Consider the following 11,669-nt stretch of genomic DNA (forward strand, 5'->3'; position numbering starts at 1 on the left):
GCATAGTATTCCATTGTGCGAATATACCACAGCTTCTCTAGCCATTCGTTTGTTGATGGTATTCTCACTTAACTTTAGATCAATTGTATTACAAGGTTTTACAGCATAAATTATGCCACAACCCGGGAAAGAGGAAAAGCCTCAATGAGATGGATTGATCCAGTGGCTGAAGACGGTGAGTTTGGTGTCCCATTAGGCAGGATTTAATTCAGTTGCTGAATCAGAGCCAACTCTAGAACACCTAAAAACAACAACAAAAATGTTGCTATGGTGTTAAAAAGATCAAAGTATTCTCTAATTAGTTAAACTTATGTCTATACCAACTGTGAGAAGAAAATGTCCCTATCCATTACTCAAAGGCGTCTATTTGCCTCTGTGATGTTTCCAACGTCAGTTAAAAATGTTAAACATTTACATGGACTTTACAGAGAGGCTGGAGAACTGAAGAATTATACTGTGCTGATAACTGCACCTGTGCTGAGTTCTGGAAATTCTGCAAATTGGCTATTGAACAGTGTAAAAATGTCTTGGCAGGGGAGGCGTCTGATCTCCTCTAACTTTACAAGGCAAGGGAGACCATTATCAGTATCAGCCGCTCAAGGCCAGTTCCTGTGAGGTGAAGGTCAGACACGTCTTCTTTCTCCAACCTTTTTTACCAGTCTGACACCATCCGTCCTTCTACTTCTCTGTTGAGTCTGAGAATTTGTTGCAACAGCAACACAGAAGTCCCAATTACTGTGATTATTAGGGAGATGTTGTTGTTATGTGCTGTTGAGCTGCTTGCAACTCATAGTGACCCTGTGTATAGCAACTCTGAACGCTGCTCCATCCTGAACCAATTTCATTGTCTCCAACATACTTACCCCATTGCCCTAGTTACTGAGTCAATCCATCTCATCCAGGGCCTTCCACCCTTGTGCTGCCCAAAGTGTGTGAGATGGAGCTTCAAAAGTCCTTGCCTCCACCTTCACAAGAGCATGGAAACTGCCATGTCCAGTAACAACCATTTCAAATGGATTGAGAAATGATGGTACATTCACACAATGGAATACTATGCAGCACGCGGGAGCAATGATGTTGTAAATTATTACCTAACTTGGGAGGGACTGGAGAGCATTATGCTGAGTGAACAAACTCAGTCCCACAAGGATAAATATTGTATAAAACCATTGTTGTAGAATGAGTATAAAGATCCAAGAGGGCTGGGAGAGAGTGGAAGCAGAGGAATGAGAATGTGTAGGGGGAGTTGGGTAGTAATCTTGGGGTTGTACAATTTGATGGGTGGCGGGTGAGGGAAATTGAAAGCATTTGCTCTTGAAAATAATGTATTCAAATTTTGTAAATAAACTATTGGAAATTTTTTTTAAAAAGACACCATGCTAGGAAATGCAGGTGGTCAGCACAAGAGAGGGAGACCGTTAAGATGATGAGTTGACACAGTGACTGCAACAACGGCCTCGAGTGTGTCAGAGATGATGAGGACGGCACAGGACAGGGCGGAACGGAACATCGAAAATTTATGAGATTCCCCAGATTGATTGCAAAACAAGCAAACGAAAAACTTACTTTAAAATAATCTCCAAGGGACAAGTCCTAGAGGAATCTACATAGGACTGCAGGCAGAAGAATTTGGGAGCATTCAGTTGGTTAATGTGTTCTGGCCTTGAAAGAAACCAGACAACGTCCTCTGAAGAGTCCCGCAAGGAGTGAGGCTGGGAACCGATCCAGCCTGCCTGCCTTCCCAAGGCTCATGGTGGCACCACAGTCCTCTTCACGAGCCTCGTTCCAGGTCTCCTTGTTGGCAGTGATTAAAGGATGTATCTCCCCTCATTGTCCATCCAGTGTTCTGATATGGGTTGGAAGTAGCTAACTGGCAACAGCAACCATGAGAGAGGCTAAGGTGACGGGATTCCAATTGTTATAACCTTCCCCCACGTTTGCTCTACAGAGTTTTCTGTCTGTGTTACCAGGACAGCTACACACCAGCTTTACCGTTGCACACGGGCTCGGGACCCACCTCTGTCCCGTGGTTTGCATCCCTGGGCATCCGGTAGTGCTGCAAATGCGAAGTACGGAACTGGCAGGAAGGGGCCCCAGGCAAGAGTGCGGGGAGATCTGGGAGTGAACCCAGAGCCTTCCATCACAAGGTCAGTAGCACCTCCTTTCCCAGGGCAGGCCCTCTGCTCCCACCATGCCTTGGTGTCCTGGTGAGGTATACCGAGATGGCCCTGTTGCTGACTCATTGACCACAGCTCCTCTGGATGTGGTTTGTGCTGTATTTGACGCATTGTGGGTGTTCAATAAACATTAAATCAGTAGTACAGCCTCCAGCTGTGGGTTTAATAAACCAAGCCAGCTGCAGGGTGTATAACACAGCTTTCAGATGGCCACAGTGAAAGCCAGGATAAATCATGCCAAGGAAAACAAGCTACTTCATCTAGATGGGCTGGCTGCTGCCAATTCCAGGGATGAACTGTTCACACTGGATCTTCTGTGGCCCACTCTCTCTCAGTCATGCCAGCATTCCAGTGCATTCACCAAGCTCTATGCTCCCCTCACACGCACCTCAGTCCAGATCCACTGAAGAATGAAGGCTCCCTAGCACCACAGTCAGAGAGGTGTTGGACTGCTGGACAGAAAGATGAGCAGTTCCAACCCACCAGCGTCGCCCTGGGGAAAGAGAAGGCACCCCTCCCTTCCTGCTGAGATTTACAGCCTGGGAAACAGGATGGAGAGTCACTGCGTGTTGGAATTAACTTGGCAGCAGCAGATTTATCAGAGCAAGAACAGCACATTTCATACTTATTTTATATCATCGTAAATCTGGATGCGAATGGTTTTTAACTTGGGAAATTGAAGGAAATCTACTCAAACCAAACCAGGTACCGTTGAGTCAATTACAATTCCTGGTAACATCACCGGTGCTGCGTTCATCCTCCAAGGAGCCTGGGGTGGATCCAAACTGCTGACTTTCTGGTTCCTAGTCGACTGTTTTACCTTTTGCTCCACCTAGGGAACTCTTCAACGTCTGACATTTGGGGTCTGCAAACAAAATTGCAAGTGAGCCTCTGGATTCTCAAACGCTCATGAGAGTTATAAGCAGGATTTTCTAGTCCATCGACAAGTTAAAAAGTGGGTTTACATGCATCCTTGTAAGGACTGAGCAACACTGAAGGCAGAGTGTGTTAAGTGTTGAGCTGGTAACCAAAAGGTCAGTGGTTCTAACCCACCAGCCACTCTAAAAGGGAATTCTGTGCTCATTTGATCTGCAGCCTTGGAAACACAAAGGGGCCATTCTACTCTGTTCTACACGGTCACTCTCAACTGGAATCTACTTGATGGTAGTGGGCTATGGTTTAAATCCATTTATCCTATAAAAAGAGATAAACCGGTGCAACAACCTGGGAAATGAAAGACGTGTATCCGGATTGGTTGAGAGTTCCATACTTTATTCATGAGAACTGCACATTCTGACTCCGTCTCTGGTAGTAGAACGTCTATGTCAGACGTTATGTGTGAACTCGTCTGGCAGGCTTTGAATGACACTCTCCCCCTTCCATCTCAGCTTCTCTCCACTTTCCAGTCTTCCTTTTCTAGCCATCTTCTCCTTTTATCTATGGAACACCTCCCATCTGGAGGCCCTCCTGATCCTATAAAGGGGAAGTGGTGTCGGCCCGCATGAGCTGAGCCATGGTCCTGGGGTGGCACCAAGCATGCGAGGGCTGTGGCCTGACACACACCCTGCCCACCAGGAGGGGCTGGGGCTCACACAGTGGCTTCAGAGACAAGCTCCGGGTAGACGTGGATCATGGGAGATGGCACAGCCCCTCCAGTCAGCCCCAGCCTGGGAAACGTCCCACAGCAGGCTCAACGGGGCTAACAATGAAGTCAGGGTGTTTGGTGTTGATGTTTGGGGCTGCAGCAAGGAATCTGAGCAAGAGAAAACAAAAACCCAAACCATTCTCCCCTCTTAAAAGTAAATTATGGGCGAGCTCTGGTGGCCTAGTGGCAAGAAGCTGCACTGCAATCCCAGAGGTATGTGGTTCAAATCTACCAGATGCTCTGCTGAAGGAGGAGGAACAATCACCTCCTGTACCAGTCAGATCCAATTTGATGGTACACACACACACACACACACACACACACACACACACACGCATAATAAAAAAGTTAAAAAAGAAGAAATGTTTCAAAAAAAAAAGTAAACTATGAAAAAAAGTAATAAAGTAAACTCTGCTCCCACAGAAACTTCTCCTTCACTTGAGTTCTCTGGCCCTGAACCCATGTCTCGTCTCCGGAATACCATCTAATGTAAATTGGAAAGCTGTTTCCCCCATGTACACTCAGCTATCACCAAGTAGAGAAATACCCTTCTGAGCTGGGAAAAATAAAGACTCCAAGATCAAGCACTCGGTTGGTGACCAGCCTCTGGGCTTCTTTCTCTCCCCTGGCCCACGACCCCACCACCCTCTAGGGTCTTCACCCTGTGAGGCTGTCAGACCGGTCACAGCAGAGTCTGCCTGTTACTTCATGGTGGAGTCGCTTCCCTCTGACGATAGCACCTGCTGTGGGGTCAACGCTGGGGTCACACTGACCTCATTAGACAAAAAAAACCAGAGCAAGCTCAGGTGAATGCTGGTGCACTCGGGGGCATTTTCAATGCACTCATTGTCCCTTCAAGATTGGTCGGCCCACATAGGCTGTTTTATTCTCATCCTAGTCTCCTGCAGCAAACCTTTTGTTTCTATGATATAATTACGAGTCTTGATGTGTGTAACCATTGAAATGACTTCTTAGGAGACAGAGGGTGCTTTCTAAAGACCTAGAAGAGTGAGACAATAATTAACAATTTGGATCAGCAGCAGCTGTGCTGAAATCACCCGCTGTAAACGAGTGGGAACACCCACCTTCTTGGCTCACCTGGCCCCGGGCTCCTGTAAGCTGCATTCCAGTCCTCTTTCACTAGCAGGTATACTGAGAGGTGGCAGTCCAAATGCCCGCAAGGACCGCTGTGCTGGATAGGAGAATTCTGATGGGGCCAGCAAGCCCGGCTGGCATATCCAGGGTCACCACTGTTCTCCCACTCTCACCAAAGGCAAGCCGGCTCGATGTCCTCTCTGGGCTACAGGGGCTGTTCTTCCAGCGTAGGAGCCCAGGGTGCCAGCACCACCCTGTGGGGCTCAGTGGGTGGTTCCGTTGTGCAGGGTGGGTTGTCCTGGTGAAGGAGTCGTTGCCAGGGTGGGCAGCCCAGCACCCTGCACAAAATCACCAACTCCTGGTCTTCTCATGTGTGCCACGTTCATGCCATTGCCCCTAACCTGTGCCTTGGGCTTGAGGCGCTAGATTGGGGTGGGGTTGCCTCCAGGTTCCGGTGCAGCCCACGACCTGCCATGTTCATGTTAATGCTTATGCTTACCGTGTCCTCAGGGGTGCATCCACGTCTGTGGCTTTCCTGAGGGCCTGCATCCTACACCACACACCTGGAGGATCTACGTGCCAGGATCGGGGTCAGCTCCTGTGAAGGCTGAGCCTTTTTACCTTCCTGTACCCCTTGCACCCCCCTGAGCCCCTATGCACCCCCCTGCGCCTGCTGAGCTACCGTGCACCTCCTCTGGAGCCCAGAATCTAGACACACCTTAATGTACCCCAGGAACTGGTCTGAGGACCCCTGGGCCCTGTCAGAACCCAGGAGAGTCCCCAGTAATTTTTTATGACCCCTGGGTCTTATTTTGGTCCCCAATTCACCATCTTCATTCGTCTACTTCCTACATTGATTGTTGGCTCTGCCCAATCACAGGTGAGTGGTGTTTAGACCAATGGGATGATGTTGGAAGTTCCCACTCCGCTCAGCTGTTCATGATGTCATGGAGTCCCACGTGCCTGAAATACTCATTAGATTGGCTTTTCTCTTCTTGTTTGTTTTGATCTTATATGGGTTTGGGTTTTGCTCTGATTGTTTGACAAAGTCCAGCTGAAATAGGTCGGGGCTATAAGATGGGAACTTTCACTCTCCTGTGCTTTGTTCCCAAAATGTTTAGCTACTCTCCAACTCCTGACAGGACTGACTGGTGGATTCAAACTGTCAACTTTCTGGTTAGCAAACCAACATTTAAGGCACTATGCTACCAGTTTCCAATCATGACAGTCTGAAAGGGACACTCACCATGGCCGTGGAGTTCCAGCGCACGGTGGCCGCATTGCTCATCTGGTAGGGAAGTCCAGTAGCTGCGTCTTTTTTTCCGGTCTTGTTCTGTGTTCAAAGAAGACATGAAATGAAACAAGCATGGGTGGCATCCACACAGCGGCAAACTTCACCTTGGGGAAGCTGGACCCAGGTGACTCGTGTGCCCCAGCAGCTTCCTCCTGAGCCCATGTCTCTGCTCACATTTTACACTCATCAGTTGTCTCTGAGCAGAAAGCTGCCAGACAGTGGGAGCTAATTTCTTTTTAACAAATGCTCATAAGGTATTCATAAAGTGGAGCGCTGGAGGCCATGAATATAGATGAAAAATAACATCAAGCTATATTGGATGCCAAAGGTATACCGATCTTGATGACTTCACGCTTTTTATTTATTTATCTGTTTTGCTGTCATGTTGGTTCTTTTCAGATGATGATGACCGGGAGGGCCAAAGTCACCTGCTTTGTTTGTCCCCAAACTCCTCGTGCAGAATCTGGGCCATTTGGAGGTAGGTTTGCAAGCTTGGGTTTCCTGCTCCACCCCGTGGTTTGGCTCCCGGAGTGTAAACTTGAAGCGGCTGATGGTATTTGCCACGGTGTGCATGCTTGCCCAGCTGTCACTTATTGAGACTGTGTCTACCTATTGAGTGCTACTTGTAGCTTAGGCTGTGAGAAGTTGGAGGTTCTAGGAGAGAGGTTTCCAAAATCAGTTTCTTCCTCTTGAGGCCATGCATGGTCCAGATCAGGCCTGAACCTCACCAGTTCTGGGACACTGTGGCTAAGTTCTCCCAAAGGAACTACCACAGGGGGCTGGCTAGTTTCCTGAAACATCCAGCCAAGGATCAAACTGTTGTTGTGTGCTGTTGAATCACAACTGATCCATAACTGAACCCCGAGTGGGCAAATGAAAGGCAGTAAATCACACAGGAGGAGATTTCCCATCTTTCTTCCATGGTTTCAAACTGTGTGTCTCTGGGTTGGCAGTGCAACTCCTTACCAAATAGCTCATCAGGGTTCCCTGGATTGAACTCTGGCCCCCAAAAGGTGTTGAATTTCTACAAGTGTAGATATCATCATGTCTAGAAACAGGGATGTTCTTTTGTTATGTTGATGAGGTTGCTTTAGCAGTGTGGATTGAGTCTTATACCAAATCACTTCTGAGTTTTACAAACAGATTAAACCCACGAGCAAACACAGATGAGGAAGAAATTATGTGAGGACTATCTATGATCCAAGGAACACGTGGGATTGTGGATAAAAAAGGGCTCCCATGGCTGAGACCCTGAGTGGGACTTTCAGTCTCTAGAACTATGAGAAAATGTATTTTTGTTCCTTAAAGCCACTCACTCGTGGTATTTCTGCTGTGGCAGCACTAGATAAAGGAAGAGGTGAAGCGAAGGCACTCCTTAGAAGCAGGGAGGATGAGACTTTGCCTCACATACTTTGGGCATGTTATCGGGAGGGGACAGTTCCTGGAGAAGGACATCTTGCGTGGGGAAGTAGAGGGTCAGTGAAGGGGGCAGAGCATTAATGAAGATGGCTTGACACGGTGACTGCAACAATGGGCTTAATCACAGTAGAGGCAGAGACTGGGAAGACGATGGCAGATCAGGCTAAGCTGTGTTCTGTCACACGAGGAGACGCTGCCAGTTGGAGCCAACTTGGTGGCATTGAACATACCAGGTAGCGAAGCTGCCCTCCTTGAGATCAGCCTCGGCTCACCTCTCCGAGAAACTGTAGGCGGCTCAATTAATTCTAAATTTGACTGGGTATGTATGGAATATTTCATAATAGCATTGTTTGCTTCAACAATGGGCTCTGGCAGGGATTGTGGCCATGGTACTCGATCAGGAATGGTTTTGTTCTGTCGTCAGAGCAGAACACGCTCAATGGGACCTCAGTTACCGACCGTAGCTATGACAGAGATACCACAAGCACTTGATCAAATGGAAATTTATTCTCTCACAGAGGAGGAGACTAGAAGTCCAAATGGGCCGTCAGCTCTAGAAGGTTCTCTCTGTGTGTTGGTTGTGCACAAAGTTCTCCTTAAGTATCTGTAGGTCTGGCGTTCCCTGAGGACCTACACATGTCCTACTCTTCCCCAGTGTCAAGTTCATACTGCAGTGATCTGGGTCCAAAGAGACATGCTCCACTCCTGGGGATATTTCATACTGGTATTAAGGTCCATTTCCACCCCATGCCTTTCACTGCAGCTCTCTTACTTTCATCTCCAATGAGACAAAAAGGTATGAATCACATCTCTAGGGAACTCCCTCACATCCAAGTTGAGATTAAGGAGTGTTGCATCCAATCTTTAGTCCTCCTACAGCAAGTTGGTTTATTGAATCATTGGCACCATTGCACAGCTTCCACCTTATGTTGTTCTGTCATGTATTCTGGGGGAGGGATGCACAATTTAAGCTTTTGCATCACTAACGACAGCAAAGCCCCCCTCCACTTGGCCTTCTCCCTCGTTCCTCACCCCAGTTCCTTCTCTTCCGGGTCTCCTCCAAAAAGCCCTCTCTGGTTGCTTCAGTTAAAGCAGGTCTTGCCTCCCATTCCTGTTTAATCCCTCCTTTTCTCTCCTCATAGCATTCATCATAGTTTGGAAGGACACCTTTCTCTGCTTGTCTTTCTCAACACATGGAAGCTAAGAGTGGTAGAGGCTCTGCCTATGTTATTTGTTGGTATATTTCTGCAGTCTAGCTTGGTCACATAGGACAATTTGTAACTTAGTGGCCACAATGGGAATCAAATGCAGGCTACTTTCAAAGTCTGTGTTCTTTCCTTGCACCACTGGGCTATCTTGCAAGAAACCTGATGCTTCTCCACATGGTAATAGGTTGTTGTGACCCACTCTGTCCTTGTTCCCATTGCCTTGTGTTTGTCTGTACCCTTTGATATCCAAGTAGCAGGCACGGGCATTACACCAAACTAACTTTGAGATAAAATCCCAGAGCACAGTAAGTACCCCCAACAAACACATGTCCCCTGTGGAGGCTACCAAATCAGCTCTGCAAGTTCATTAGATGCACTGTCTTCTTCTCACCCTCCCTCCTTTCTTTTCTTCTTCATTTTCCTGCAAACGACCACTGCTCAGTGCTTTTCTCCTTTGCTACTAGTTACTTTCCACCTGAATAGAAGGAGGGAGGACGCTTTGGCTGCTTGAATGAATGCCCTACTAAACACACAAGTGCATGGGCAACTCATCATGTTGTGAACACTCAGGTCCTCATTACGATAATAGCAAGTAATGCTATTCTGGGACCACAGCTAAGGCTGAATAGAAACCAGCCTGCCTGGCTGAAGAGAGGATGGTGACAATGAATTTTTTTGTGTCAATTTCTCATGCTTTTATTGTCAAGGTGTGGTTAGGATGTGCCATTGATTATGGGTGATTTGGCTTTGAATTCACTCAATGCTTATTAAAGGAGGCTCTTCCTCCCTTCTCTGTGGTCAGCATTCCTGCTCGGAGATTAGCTAATCATGGTCTCTTTCAATTGCAAACCAGACTCACTGTGAACAAGCCAGCCTCTGCTGTATGCAGCTAACGGTACTGAGCCCCAGACATAGTCTCACACCACCAAGCTGATCTCTATTTGATTGCAGTCAGCCACTCTGGGCCAGGCTCTGCCCACATTACAGGAAGATGAAGGGTTTCCTGTGGGCTGGTTGTACTGCAAAGTAAATTAGCTGCTCCAGTGGGAGAGAGTCTGAGACACAGGCATGGAGTTCAAGACCCTCAAAAGCCTCCCTTGGGAGCTCTGGTCCATGCCCTGGTTTAAGTAGAATGAGAGACCAAGGCTCACCTCGGACCACCCACTCCTAGTCCTTCTTAGTAGCACAGCAGTGATACATGGCAGTGACTTTATTTCTAATCTTGCTTTTACTATTGTTCTGCCTTATGCACATAATGAATCTTACCATAAAGAAGGCAAAAAAGACACAAAAGTATTAGGAACAAGGGAGAACATAGATGACTTCTCAAGCTCCACAAGCATTTCGATGAGTGTATGCAGGAGCAGGCTTATCCCAGACATCATTAAAAATAGTGTAGCCAATAGTGACAGAGATGGCTATGGCCGTGATTGTGATGATTCCCCAAGTGGAGGCTCCTATAGCGATTCCTATGAGAGTTATGGTAAGTTACATAGCATTTCACCTACACGAGGTCCGCCACCATCTTACGGTGGAAGCAGTCTCTATGATGATTACAGCAGCTCACGAGACGGATATGGTGGAAGTTGAGACAGTTAACCAAGCAGACAAAGTGATCTCTACTCAAGTGGCTGTGATCGGGTTGGCAGACAAGAATGAGGGCTTCCTGCTTCTATGGAAAGGGGGTACCCTCCTCCACGTAATTCCTACAGCAGTTCAAGCCACCAAGCACCAAGAGGTGGTGGCCGTGGAGGAAGCCCATCTGGTAAAGAGGGAGGCAGAAGCAGATACTAACACCAAACAAAACTTTGGACCAAAATCCTTGTTCATTAAAACAAAAGTGAAACCTATTCTGTCATAACTACCCAAGAACTATTGAAAGGAAAAGAATTCTGTTACTTTTAAAAATTTCCTGTTAAGTTCCCCTCCATAATTTTTACGTTCTTATGAGGAAAAACAGTAAACATGTTTTATTTGCTTTTGTGACTTTGCTTTCAACAAGCAAATGTTAAATGTGTAAGACTTGTGTACTAGTGTTGTAATTCTCTTTAACTGTTCCTGAAGGCCACTTTGATTAATTTGATTAATGATGAGGCAAGCAATACTAAGATTTTTCACAGATATCTAGCCATCTAAAATGGACACATGAATCATTCTGCCTAGTAAAACAAGTTAGATGGACAGTATAGAAGGGTGATTGGGTTTGTTACTCTTTTCGATTTCAGGGTGCCTTCAGACTGACATCTCAGTGTTCTCAGTGTGAAAAACCTGAGAACAGATGTTTATATAAGGAAAGTGCTATTCACTCAGTAAACCCAAAAAAACACACTGATAATGCTGGCCTTATATTACCTTTCTGATATTTCCTTGGGAATTTTCAAGAACCTCCCCTTTGCCTTCGGCCAATAAGACCATTTAAGTGTGTGTTAAACAACTATAGAATACTAAATGAAAACGTTTAGCCAAGACCAACCATGAAGCTGAAAAAAAAACAACCCAAAACAATAGCCAATGAGAATAGAACCACTAGCAGGCCACTGAGTAAAAATCACTGTGGAGTTTCCCTCCCAAACTATTTATGGAAAACACACACACACACACTCACACTCACTCTCTCTCTCTCTCTGTCTCTCACTCTCACTCTCTTTTACAATGACAGCTTTTTACAGTACAATCCCATGTGGAGCCTGCTTAAGGTAAAGAGAATGTTTTCTATTTCTTGACAATATTTGGCCACATTGGCACCCTGTGCTGGGCTATAGGATGCTGGGAAGTGTAGAGAAAGGAAAGGGCTTGGAGGACTCATATTGCTTGAGTTCTCATCACTATTC

Source organism: Elephantulus edwardii, unplaced genomic scaffold (genome assembly GCF_000299155.1).
Source record: "Elephantulus edwardii isolate Elephantulus edwardi_28Jun2011 unplaced genomic scaffold, EleEdw1.0 scaffold00006, whole genome shotgun sequence".
Lineage (NCBI taxonomy): Eukaryota > Metazoa > Chordata > Mammalia > Macroscelidea > Macroscelididae > Elephantulus > Elephantulus edwardii.